Source organism: Myotis brandtii, unplaced genomic scaffold (genome assembly GCF_000412655.1).
Source record: "Myotis brandtii unplaced genomic scaffold, ASM41265v1 scaffold490, whole genome shotgun sequence".
NCBI classification, from domain to species: Eukaryota; Metazoa; Chordata; class Mammalia; order Chiroptera; family Vespertilionidae; genus Myotis; species Myotis brandtii.
This window is the reverse complement of record NW_005368708.1, coordinates 241,138-253,499: the sequence shown is the minus strand read 5'-3', so window position 1 is coordinate 253,499 and position 12,362 is coordinate 241,138. Positions and strand designations below refer to the sequence as shown.

The 12,362-nt window shown below is 38.9% G+C and overlaps 1 pseudogene; it reads left to right on the top strand.

Annotated features, from left to right (window-relative positions):
* Positions 1-250: 250 nt before the first annotated feature.
* On the top strand, positions 251-1,455 carry LOC102247106 (annotated as a pseudogene).
* Positions 1,456-12,362: the final 10,907 nt, after the last annotated feature.

Sequence of the window (12,362 nt, the reverse complement as noted above, 5' to 3'; positions counted from 1 at the left end):
AAGTAAGATCACATTCCAAGGTTCCAGGCAGATGTAAATTTAGAGTGGGGGACTCTATTCAACCCAGTACAGAAGAGCATGAAGATTGTTTCAGGGAAGGTGTCTCTTAAAAATGCTAAGCTACTCACAGTATCAAAATGTTGCTGAGTCAATAGGACCCATGGCTGGCACCTTTCAGATTCAGCTGAGGAGCAGTGCATGGAGTAGCTATAAGTTTTGGTCAACAGATTGCAAGTTCTTCAGTTCCAAAATGACATCATTTTCCAGTTCCATCCACGTGTTCTACATCTGATAATGCCTCCAGGTTCTCCCCAGACCAAATCAGACAGATTGATTTTATGTGTACAATAGGTACAATAACACTGGCACCTTTGGAATTTTTGCAGGTGGCAAAAGTAAAATGTTCATCATTTGAGTAGTCATGCATTATCTAGGCCAGCATACAATGGTGAAGCAGCGTATGGTATGCTGTGGTGGATATCTTTTTAGGAGAACTACTTGGAATTAAGAGCTTCTCCATGAAAGGTCCAAGCCCTCTCTATATTACTGTAAGAATGAATATTGTCACCACCACTGCAGGGTCATAGCATGGATATTCTGAGGAAAGTTCCAATACCAGGAAAAGAGCCGAAGAAGGCAGTATTCCCATGTTGCCTAGTTCACCTCATAAATGCAGAGATCCTAGAGTGGGGGTAGGTCCTGCCATTGTTTTGGACACTTGGGATGAAGTGTGGATTTTGAATGAGGCAGTATTCAAGCACTTCGGTACTGGAATAAAAGTAGAAGCTGCAAATACTGACCAAACAAGTGAAAAAAATAGGGAATGTAAATGACAGAAAGGTGATAGAGGTGTAAAAAATAACATTGAGGACTTTCCATCCTTAAGTAATGACACTGATAGAGTAGTTGTTTCTGAAGATGTGGTTGTATAACTGAGTGCCAGAAACTGAACTCTCCAAACAAGAAATGTTTCTGTTGCTAGGCCCTGAGGAAAGATCAATATTGTAAGTGAACCCATTCCATTATCTATTCATTCTTGTTATCACTGCCACTCCTGTAAAGAAGGAAAATGAAGGAATTGATGTCCTGTATTGCCAACAAACCATTTTGGCGCTAGTGGTTAGAGCCAAAGATCTATAAGGAAAGGAAGAAAAACCCAAATTTCTTGATTCCTGCAGCTCAGCAGGATTATTGGATTTCCCTCACAATTCTCAGAACATCTCAAGCACGGGCCTTTTGGAGCAGAGAACAAATACAGAAAATATGGAGGACTGACAGAATATCTTGCAGACGTGTAGCATGTGTGAGAAGAGACAACAAGATGGGAATATTATTCATGGAAGAACAGGCCGCCCTGTCACTTGTTTCCCCTGCACCAGAAGATTAAAGAAGCCTGAGGCTTCATGCCCTCTTTGCAAAAAGATTCAGCTGGTTATTAAGGTTTTTATGGCCTAGCTGATCGGCGAGTTGCAGAGAAATGATGACTAGGGCCAGGTCAGGGAGAAAACTGTCAGTACTGAGCATCTTCACTCAGTGCAACCCACTGTGTCTCCTCATTGATTCATGTTCACATCTGTGTGCCAGGGCAGCTTCCCTTCTAAATTCATGTGGAATTCCAGAGCAATTCTTTAAAACCAGATTATCAATTTGGGGACTCCATTTGCATGAAAAGCTATTTTAATCACTGCTTTCCTCATCTATAAAAGAGGTTCTGGGAGGAGCAATTACAAAGACAAACAGGGAAATACATCCACTCACCAAATTATCTGAAGATGAACCTTTTCCTAGTTTATGCTACTCTCCACCCTTCTCTTTCCTGTTAGAGAACAATGGGAGGGGGATGAGAGCATGTGCCGAGGGGTAGGGGAGGCTGGGGGAAGGTCAATTAGGAAAAAAAGGAGACATATGCACTACTATTCATAATACTTTAAACAATAAAAAAAGAAAACAACAACAACAAAAAAAAACCAAGGTGGTTATGAAAAAAAAACCCCACTAAAGCTAACATTAAAAAACATTAACTAAAATAACATGTTATGAATCACTTTACCTTGCAGTCAAGCTGCATAGTTCTGAAAAACCAAAAGCGAAAGTAAGAATCTCTAAAAAAGAGGTTTTTTTCCACATATGCCTAGAACAACAGTTATCATTTTTGCTAACATACCCCTAAAAGAATTTTGAGGAGCCCTATTCGGTTTGGCTCAGTGGATAGAGCATTGGCCTGTGGACTGAAGGGTCCCAGGTTTGATTCCGGCAAGGGCATGAAAGGCATGTCCCTTGGTTGAAGGCCCATCCCTAGTAGGGGATGTGCAGGAGGCAGCTGATGGATGTTTCTCTCTCATCAATGTTTCTAACTCTATCCTTCTCCCTTTCTCTCTGCAAAAAATCAATAAAATATATTAAAAAAAGAATTTTGAGGAACTGTACATACACTCTTTTCCACATTTTAAAAACTGAGGAATAATTAATGTGAAATGAAATATACAGACCTTGCCCCGCTGGCGTGGCCTAGTGACTTAGCATAGACCTATGAACCAGGAGGTCATGGTTCGATTCCCACTCAGGGCACATGCTCAGGTTGTGGCTTGATCCCCAGGGTGGGGTGTGCAGCTAATCAATGATTCTCTCTCATCATTGAGGTTTCTCTCTCTCTCTCTCTCTCTCTTTTTCTCTCTGAAATTAATACAAATATATTTTTAAACTACACAGATGTTATATTTCCTTTCCTATGAGTTATAGACAATTGAGCACCCACAGCCCAAAAGAAGCTATAGAATATTTCCATCACCTCAAAATAGTCCCTCATGCCCCTTTCCAGGTAATCCTCCATTTCCTGACCCTCACCCTAGATTAGTTTTCCTTGGGCATATCTTTTATTTGATATCTAAAATTTAAAAATACGCTTAATTACTTAGAAAGAAAAAATGATTAGCTAAAGTTTCCACAGTTCCTTAATGAGGAATGATTGAAAGTGAATACTGGAACCACCTTGTGTATTCTTTGTAGTTTCTTATATATAGCATTTTACTTAAAGATGTACATTTCTTAGTTTGGGCCCAGGTATTCTCTCAGTCGTTTTTGTGCTCTTTATTAATTATGCCTTAAATAAAATAACCTCATCAACATTTTCAACCATGAGTTTGGTGGTGCTCAGAGTGAGACAACCAGATCAATGGTGCCCTTTCTAGAATGCTGCCTTCCCCAACAAGAGTTAGGGAGGACAAGTACAGAAGTGTGCTCCCTGCTGTATTTAACCATTCAGTTGGCATTTGTTATCACCTGCCTTGAACCATTGATAACTGTTTGTGAATGGGATGTCTTATTCCCCAGCTAGACTGAGATATAATGACAAAGGAACAGAAATTGGGGCCAGAGACCTGGATAGAAGATTCAATTCTGTCACTATCATGATATCAGGAACTGATCCCTCAAATTTCTGAGCTTCTGTAGACTGTCAAATCTGACTAACATCCACCTCACTGGGACATTGTGAGGAAAATAATGGGTAAGAAGAGTACAAGTGTTTTCATCACTGGGACTATATTACTATCTTTTAAAAACAGGAGCTAATTCTTAAGAAGTTAACCTCATCAAACATTGCATGTGTTAACTTTGTGATATATCTGTTTATAATGAACAACACTAAGGAATTACAAATGTTATTGTTTAGGAAATCAAAAATTTACAAACTAAATTTTCAACACACACATATAAATATAGATTTCTTACCTCTGCTTAATATACATATATAAGGTACAAGAAATAAGCCATATTCCATTTACAAAGCAGCAATCCACAAATTTCTATCCTTCATTAATTTGAAGATCTGTATGTAAAATTATCACCACTCATTATTTTCTCATCAGGAAAGTTAAGTAGTAACACATACTATAACCTCTCTTTGGAGGATCTACAGTACTTTCTATCCTTAATTACATCTGTAATTCTCATGAGAACCATCCTATATAATAAAAGCCTAATATACTAAGTGTCCCACTGTTCATTTGACCATTTGACCAGGCGCTATAATGCACACTCACCACGAGGGGGCAGACGCTTTGGTAGGTTAGCTTGCTTTTGGGGTCTGGCTGATCAGGACTGGGCGAGATGGGCCGGACAAACCCTGGAGCCCTCCTGCAGTCCCTCTCCAGCCCCGATCATGCACCAGTGGGGTCTCTAGGCCTGACCTATGCCCTCTCACAATCCGGGACCCCGGTGGGGATCAGGCCAAAACTGACTTTCCGACATCCCCCTGAAGGGTCCCAGATTGTGAGAGGGCACAGGCCAGGCCAAGGGACCTTACCGGTGCACTTGCACCAGGCCTCTAGTTTCAAATATTTTGACACATATAAATTATAAAGCTGAGAATAAGAAATGCTGTTCTAATAAGAGTATGCCATAGCTGATTTTATTTTATTTTATTTTATTATTTTAAACTGTGGTTATGTTTTTTTAAAAAAATATGTCTTTATTGTCCTAACTGGTTTGGCTCAGTGGATAGAGCATCAGCCTGCAAACTGAAAGGTCCCAGGTTCGATTCCAGTCAAGGGCATGTACCTCAGTTGCAGGCACATCCCTAGTAAGAGGTGTACAGGAGGCAGCTGATTGGTGTTTCTCTCTCATCGATGTTTCTAACTCTATCCCTCTCCCTTCCTCTCTGTAAAAAATCAATAAAATATATATATTTTTAAAAATATGTCTTAATTGATTTCAGAGATAGAGGAAGGGGAGAGGGAGAGAGAGAAACATAAATAGGCTGCCTCCTGCACATACCCCCAACTGGGGATCAAGTCCACAACCTGGGCATGTGCCCTGACCTGGAATGGAACTAATGACCTTTTGGTGCACAGGAGGATGCCCAACCAACTGAGCCACTCCAGCCAGGGCCCATAGCTGATTTTATGAATCTGGATAATTCATTAGTCCATCTAGCAAACCATTGTTAAGATCCCACTATTAGCCAAATATGCAGACAGGAATTTGGATACAAAAACAAGATGATGGAGGGAGTGCTGGCCAAGATGTATCTGCCCCACTGATTACAACTACAAACTCTAGAAAGGATACAAAAGATATGATGACAATGACTGATAACTCTAAAAAGTAAATCCGGGCAGGCAGATTGGGAAGGGAAGTCAAAATTTTATGAAGTCAGTATAGTGATGAATTTCCTGTTTCGTTTTGTTTTATTTCTCTTTTTTCCAGTGTTGACCCCATGGTGGCCCAAGTTGCAGAACTGTACAGGGGCTCCATCCACTCCATAACTCCTCCCTTCCATAGATACTTGGTCCTTTCTTCTCAGATGAGGGGAAAGAGAGGGAGGGCCATATGTGAGAGGCTTTAATGGGCCAGACCTGGAAGTGGTTCATATCACTTCCATCCACATTTCATTGGTCAGGTCCAGTCTCATGGCCACCCCTATAAAGAGATAAAGAGTGGCCAGGTCAGTAGGAGGAGATCCTGAAGCTAGTGGTGTCCCAGAAACAAATTCAGGGAGTTTCAAAAAGGACTGAGTCAATAGTTACAGAGGAGCCAATGAAAATGAGAACAGGAATGTTACCCAATATCCTGACCATCAAAGGCCATGAGGTAAAAGTAGGCAGTGCCTCTTGGAGGATAGAGGATGGTATTTTTTAAATTCTTTGTTGTTGAAAGTGTTACATGTGTCCCCCTTTCCCCTCCATTGACCTCACCCATCCAGGCCCCACTCCCCAGTACATGCCCTTATCCCCCTGGTGTCTGTGTCCATTGGTTATGCTTATATGCATGCATACAAGTTCTTTAGTTGATCTCTTTCCCACCCTCCCCTACTTTCCCTCTGAGGTTTGACGGTCTGTTTGATGCTTCTCTGTCTCTGGATCTATTTTTGTTCATCAGTTTATGTTGATGATTATATTTCACAAATGAGTGAGATCATGTGATATTTATCTTTCTCCAACTGGCTTATTTTGCTTAACATACTGCTCTCCAGGTCTATCCCTGCTGTTGCAAATGGTAAGAGTTCTTTCTTTTTTACAGCAGCATAGTATTCCATTGTGTAGATGTACCACAGTTTGATAATCCACTCATCTGCTGATGGGCACTAGGCTGTTTCCCAAATCTTAGCTATGGTAAATTGTGATGCTATGAACATAGGGGTACATATATTCTTTCTGATTGGTGTTTCTGGTTTATTGGAATATATTGCTAGAAGTGGGATTACTAGGTCAAAAGGGAGTTCCATTTTTAATTTTTTGAGGAAACTCCATACTGTTCTCCACAGTGGCTGTACCAGTCTGCATTCCCACCAGCAGAGCACGAGGGTTCTTTTTTCTCCACATCCTCTCCAGCACTTGTCATTTGTGGATTTGTTGATGATAGCTATTATGACAGATGTGAGATAGTACCTCATTGTCATTTTGATTTTCATCTCTCGGATGATTAGTGACTTTGAGCAATTTTTCATGTGCCTCTTGGCCTTCTGTATGTCCACTTTGGAAAAGTGTCTATTTAGGTCCTTTGCCCATTTTTTATTGGATTTTTTATCTCCCTCTTGTTAAGTTGTATGAGTTCCCTATTTTGGAGATTAAACTCTTATCAGATGTAACATTGGCAAAATGTTCTCCCATGCAATGGGCTCTCTTGTTGTTTTGTTGATGGTTTCTTTTGCTGTGCAAAGCTTTTTATTTTGATGCAGTCCCATTTGTTTATTTTCTCCTTAGTTTACATTGTCCTGGGAAATATATCGGTAAACATATTGCTATTAGATATGTTTGATATTTTGCTGCCTATGGATTTTTCTAAGACTTTTATTGTTTCCCTTCTTACTTTAAGTCTTTTATCCATTTTGAGTTTATTTTGTGTATGATGTAAGTTGGTGATCTAGTTTCATATTTTTGCATGTATCTGTCTAATTTTCCCAACACTATTTATTGAAGAGACTGTCTTGACTCCATTGTATGTTCTTGCCTTCTTTGTCAAATATTAATTGAGCATAATGCTTAGGTCGATTTCTGGAACAGTGGCTTTGTAATATAACTTGATATCTGGTATTGTGATCCCTCCAACTTTGTTCTTTCTCAGGATTGCTGTGGCTATTTGGGGTCTTTTTTTATTCCATATAAATTTTTGGAGAGTTTGTTCTAGGTCTGAAATATGCCATTGGTATTTTAATGGGAGTTGCATTGAATCTATAGATTGTTTTTGGTAGTATGGGCATTTTAATGATGTTGATTCTACCAATCCATGAACACGGTATATTCTTCCACTTGTTTATATCTTCCTCTATCTCTTTTTTTCAATGTCCTATAGTTTTCTGAGTACAAGTCTTTTACCTTCTAAGTTAAGTTTATTCCTAGGTATCTTAATTTTTTGTTGCAATGGTGGAGGATGGTATTAAGAAGAAGCTGGTAGAAAGTACACCAGGTTGTGTGGGAGGAGAATCTGGGGAATTCACTGAATCAGATGGCTCTAAATGTCTCAGCTTTTCAAACTGAGAATCCAGATGAACAGAAAAGCCTGGGCTAAACACAAAGCAACTCTTTATCCTCAAATCTATTCAAAAGAAATTATCAGGTGGGCCACATTATTTCTATAATAAAAAAACATAGTTATATAGTTGCAGGATGCAAAATCGGTTGGACTTTTAAGTGAAAATATTAAACTGTAAAGAGATTTGTACTTGCAAGAGGACTCTTTCAGACTATGCTCCCAGAGTTCCTTGCAATGAGCATTCCTTCCCCTCTGGTTAGGGGTCTCTGAATGGAGAAAAATAGGAAGCATGACTGTTATCTGCGCATTTGCCCAGTGCTGTATTTCAAAGATGTTTTAGGACAAACCCTCTTACAATGGTAACAATGCCTCTCTTTTGTGATGCACTTACTATGTAACAGGCAATGTTCTAAGGGCTTGACCTTGGTTACACCTCACAATAACCCCATGGGATGGAGTATTATTATGATCACTCCTGTTTTAAAGATGAAGAAGCTATTGTACAGAGAGGTTAAATAACTTAGCTAAGGTCACATTGTTCTGGATTTAAACCCAGAGATTCTGGCTTTTGAGCCAGTGTCCCTAACCACAGCACATACTACTCTCTTGTTCAGCTCCATGTTTTCCATATGTGCACTTCTCAGACCATACGATGGTCTGTAAATTTCTAGAAGAGATAGGGTTGGAGAAGCACGATCTGGAAGCTGTGTTTCACCCCTGCCTTATCCAGTCCAACTGTTGATAGGATAGACATTCCACAGAGGTACAGAATCCCTACTCCCCAGGCAGCTTTGCACTGTAACCTTGGAACCATGGGAATTTGTTAGTCCACTGGGTGATATTTACCTGAACACCACAATTACTTTTTTTGTTTGTACTTACACTTTTAATTTTTATTGCTTTTAATGTGTTCCCCAAATGAAAGAATAATTTCAGAGGTGCTTTATACAAATGCTGGTTTTATAAAAACATTTCAATTTAAGCTTTTCATAAACTAAGGATGAAGAGAAAAACAAATCTGCAATTGCATAGTACTTATATTTTTTCTTTAAATGTATATACATAAATTATATTTTACTTTATTTCTGAGTGTACACAAAGGTGGCTCAAGCAATATATGAACCCTTATAGCCCCACCATTCACCAACAACCATTTACCCATGACCAATCCCTCCCATTTCCTAAGTAGAAACCAGACATCATATCATTTCACCTATAAACATTTCAGGACATATCTCTAAAAGATAAGAATTATTTTATAAATAAAACCACAATACTATGATCATAATTTCTTAATATAAGCAAATAGCAGCCCATGTTCCTATTTCTATAAATTATTTTTAAAATTCTGCTTGTTATACAGCTCCGTACCCCTTAACTATTATTAACCTGTTTTTTTGTTATGTTCAGATGACTTTTAAATTTTTTATTATGAACAGTATCAAATCCATGAATGTAAAGAAAATAGTATAATACTAGAGGCCCAGGGCACGAAATCGCATGAGACCCAGAGTCCCACTGCTGCCACCACAGGACCCAGAGTCCCTCCCGCTGCCACCACGGGACCCATCAATGCACCTCCTGGTGACCAGTCGTTTGGTCATTCTGGCGTTACGGCCACTGGCTTTTTATAATATAGATACCCCTGCACCCATCACTCACCTTCAACAATGATCTATATTTGGCCAGTCTTGTTTTCATCTACATTCCCCTTTCCATATCCCCCTTTCACTGGCTGTTTACAAAGCAACCCCGGACAACATTTCCTGTTATCGAGTGTGCATTCTTAGCTTGGTTGGGGGCAAGAAAATGTAGAGATGTACATTGGTAGGCATTTTATGTTTATTTTGTTTATAAATCCCTGGAAATGATTAGATTATATGCAACATTTTGAGTGGATAGAATAAGCTGCCACTTGGCATTTTGCTGTTTCTTTTTTCTTTTTTTTAGCAATGTTTAAAATAAAACCAAATTCTAAACAAATGGCACTAATAGTCTCTGACATGAATACCAAGCAGAATTTTTGTGTCATACACATCCTGTCAGCTGTACCCAAATCTTTAATAGTACACAGTTTCCCAAGACTAATTGAATAAAGGCGAAAAATAAAAATTTTAAGCCTAATTATAATTTCGAAAAAAAGAAGAAAAATGTAAATAGATACTATCAGCTGGTTTAGATTCGAAATAGGGCCTGAATGATGATACTCCCATTGGCAAAGCTCCTGAGCTCCTCTCACACACTTTCTAGGTTTAAAAATCCACTCTTTCTTGCTGGGTGACTCAATTGGTTGGAGTGTCCTCCCGTATACTGAAAGATCAAGGGTTCAATTGCAGGTCAGAGCACATACCTAGGTGATGGATTTGATCCCTGGGTTGGGCGCATACGGGAGACAACCAATCTCTCTCTCTCTCTCTCTCTCTCTCTCTCTCTCTCTCTCTCTCCCTTACCCTCCCTCCCTCCATCTCCTCTTCCTCTATCTCTAAAATCAATTTAAAAATCTTAAAATCAATAAAAATGTATCCTCTGGTGAGGATTTTAAAAAGTCACTGTTTTCTAAACAGCTCTTAGGAGACCTTTGAGAATGGTGCATTTCCTTGCCTGGGAGAGAGAAGTAGTTCATACTTTGGGGTCTCATAAAGTAACAACACAGGTCATGATTTGTTGAGATTTACTACTGCAATGATCTTGTTTTGTCTTGTGGAGACTTACCATGAAATCCACAGTAACACCCTAATAACTGTGAAATCATAGTGTGTCACCATATTGCTTACTCTATGGTTGCCCACCACAAGCAAATGACAAATGACAGCCACATTGGCCTGTACACCATTAAAAACCCAAGGGGTAATGAAAACTTGTCATTGGTTAGGTCAATTAAATAGCAAGAGGTGTTGAGTATTTTCAGTGTCAAAAGAAGAAATTCTGGGCAAACAAGACATGATTGGTTAGAATTGTAAATTAGTTCAATACTTTTCCAAAAGGTTTGGCAGTACCTATTAAAGCTAAACATGCATATACCCTATGATCCAGCAATTCCGCTTTATGGCACTAGAGGTCAGAATCGTGCTTACCCTGGGGTACTGACTGAGGGGTCATGAGTGAGCCCTCTGGGACTCTGAAAATGTTCTATAACCTGATCTGGTGTAGGACCCATTGGTGTAGACATAGGTAAACATTCATTAAACTGTATATTCCATATTTGTGCACTCTCCTTTAAGGTATACCTCAGGAAAGAAAAGTAATTCATAAAAATTCCGAATAAAGAGGCTTTTGCAAAGTGCTGGCAATTTAAGAGGACCTCTGTCTCTGGCTTAAGACAAAATACTGTGTTCACCAGGAATTCATTATAGCTCCCCAGGTAAAGAACCCCCAACCAAAAAGTGGGGGTACAGACTCTACTGTACCCTGAGACAGTAAGTCCCTCTTGTCTCTTTCTGGGTCCCAAGCATCTGAGTCCCACTGAAATAAACACCCACCTCTCCTAGAAGGGCACTGCTATATTTACAGGCACTGATATAAACTTTACCTCTGGCACTTTTTTACTATTCAAACAGTTTTTCTTTGATGAACTGATTCCAATGGTTGATTGGTCAGGTTGCTTTTGACTCACCCTTTCTTGGCAAAACCAAAATTGTCATATCATATCCCAAATTAATTTTTTTAAATTAAATTAAATGGCAGACTCTGTTGGTATTGCTTAATATTCGTTCATAATGTATGGTAGCTTCTGCCATTTAACACTGCATTTGAGAGTCCGTTAGTTATTCATTTTGTGTTCAGTTATAAAGGTGCATCCCTCCCTAACTGGTTTGGCTCTGTGGATAGAGCATCGGCCTGCAGACTGAAAGGTCCCAGGTTCGATTCCAGTCAAGGGCATGTACCTTGGTTGTGGGTACATCCCCAGTAGGAGGTGTGCAGGAGCCAGCTGATCAATGTTTCTCTCTCATCGATGTTTCTAACTCTCTAGCCCTCTCCCTTCCTCTCTGTAAAAAATCAATAAAATATATTTTAAAAAATAAATAAAGGTGCATCCAATTGGTAGTAAATCATTGAAAACCACCACAGCTAAGTGTCTATGTTGCTATGCTACTAGTAGAATACCTGGTAAGCATTGTTTGTAGCGAGTTCCTCTCTGTTCACAGATTGGAGAGAAATTATATTTTGTAAAGAGATACAGATCTGCACTGCAGGTTCTCTACCTAAGAAACTCTAGTGGTCCCCTGGTGAGTCCAGCATTGCCTTCATCAAGAAACATATCCTCTTAAATTGCAAGCTCCTTGTCAAGGAGAGAGACTTTAGGTCATCAGCGGATGTAGTTTCTAGTTTATGATGGAAAAACGGGAGCAAAAATAAAACACAACAAAACAAAATCCCAAAGTTTTGAGAGCACAAAGAAGCCTGGAATCAAAATATGGATAAATCCAAGTGCATTTTTTTAGGTTAAAGTGGCTTTATGTTTGCTTATATGTAGGCTTAGGAAATATGATAGTATTAATGTAAGACTATGCTTATAATTTAGAAGGAATTGATGCTAAATTGGGAAACAAAGTGATGTTACATGTACCAAAAATGAACACTATTTTATCATGCATCACAACCTTATGGCATCTTTTAAATATGAAAAGAACTATGAGGATATAATGAATTAAAGCTGTGGAAGTTTTCTGGAGATAAAAATGCTCTATATTAAAAGGAATTACATCGCCTGGATATTTTATTTTAATTCAAGGGTCAAATTTTTACGGTTGGGTAAACAGTCAAAAAATATTCCATTAGCTGCTTTTGAATTATTATAATAGGGTAAATATAGTACACCTTTGCTATTTAAAATATTTTTAAAAGATCAGAACATGTGTTTCACTTCATAGTATCAAACACAGCAAAATAGC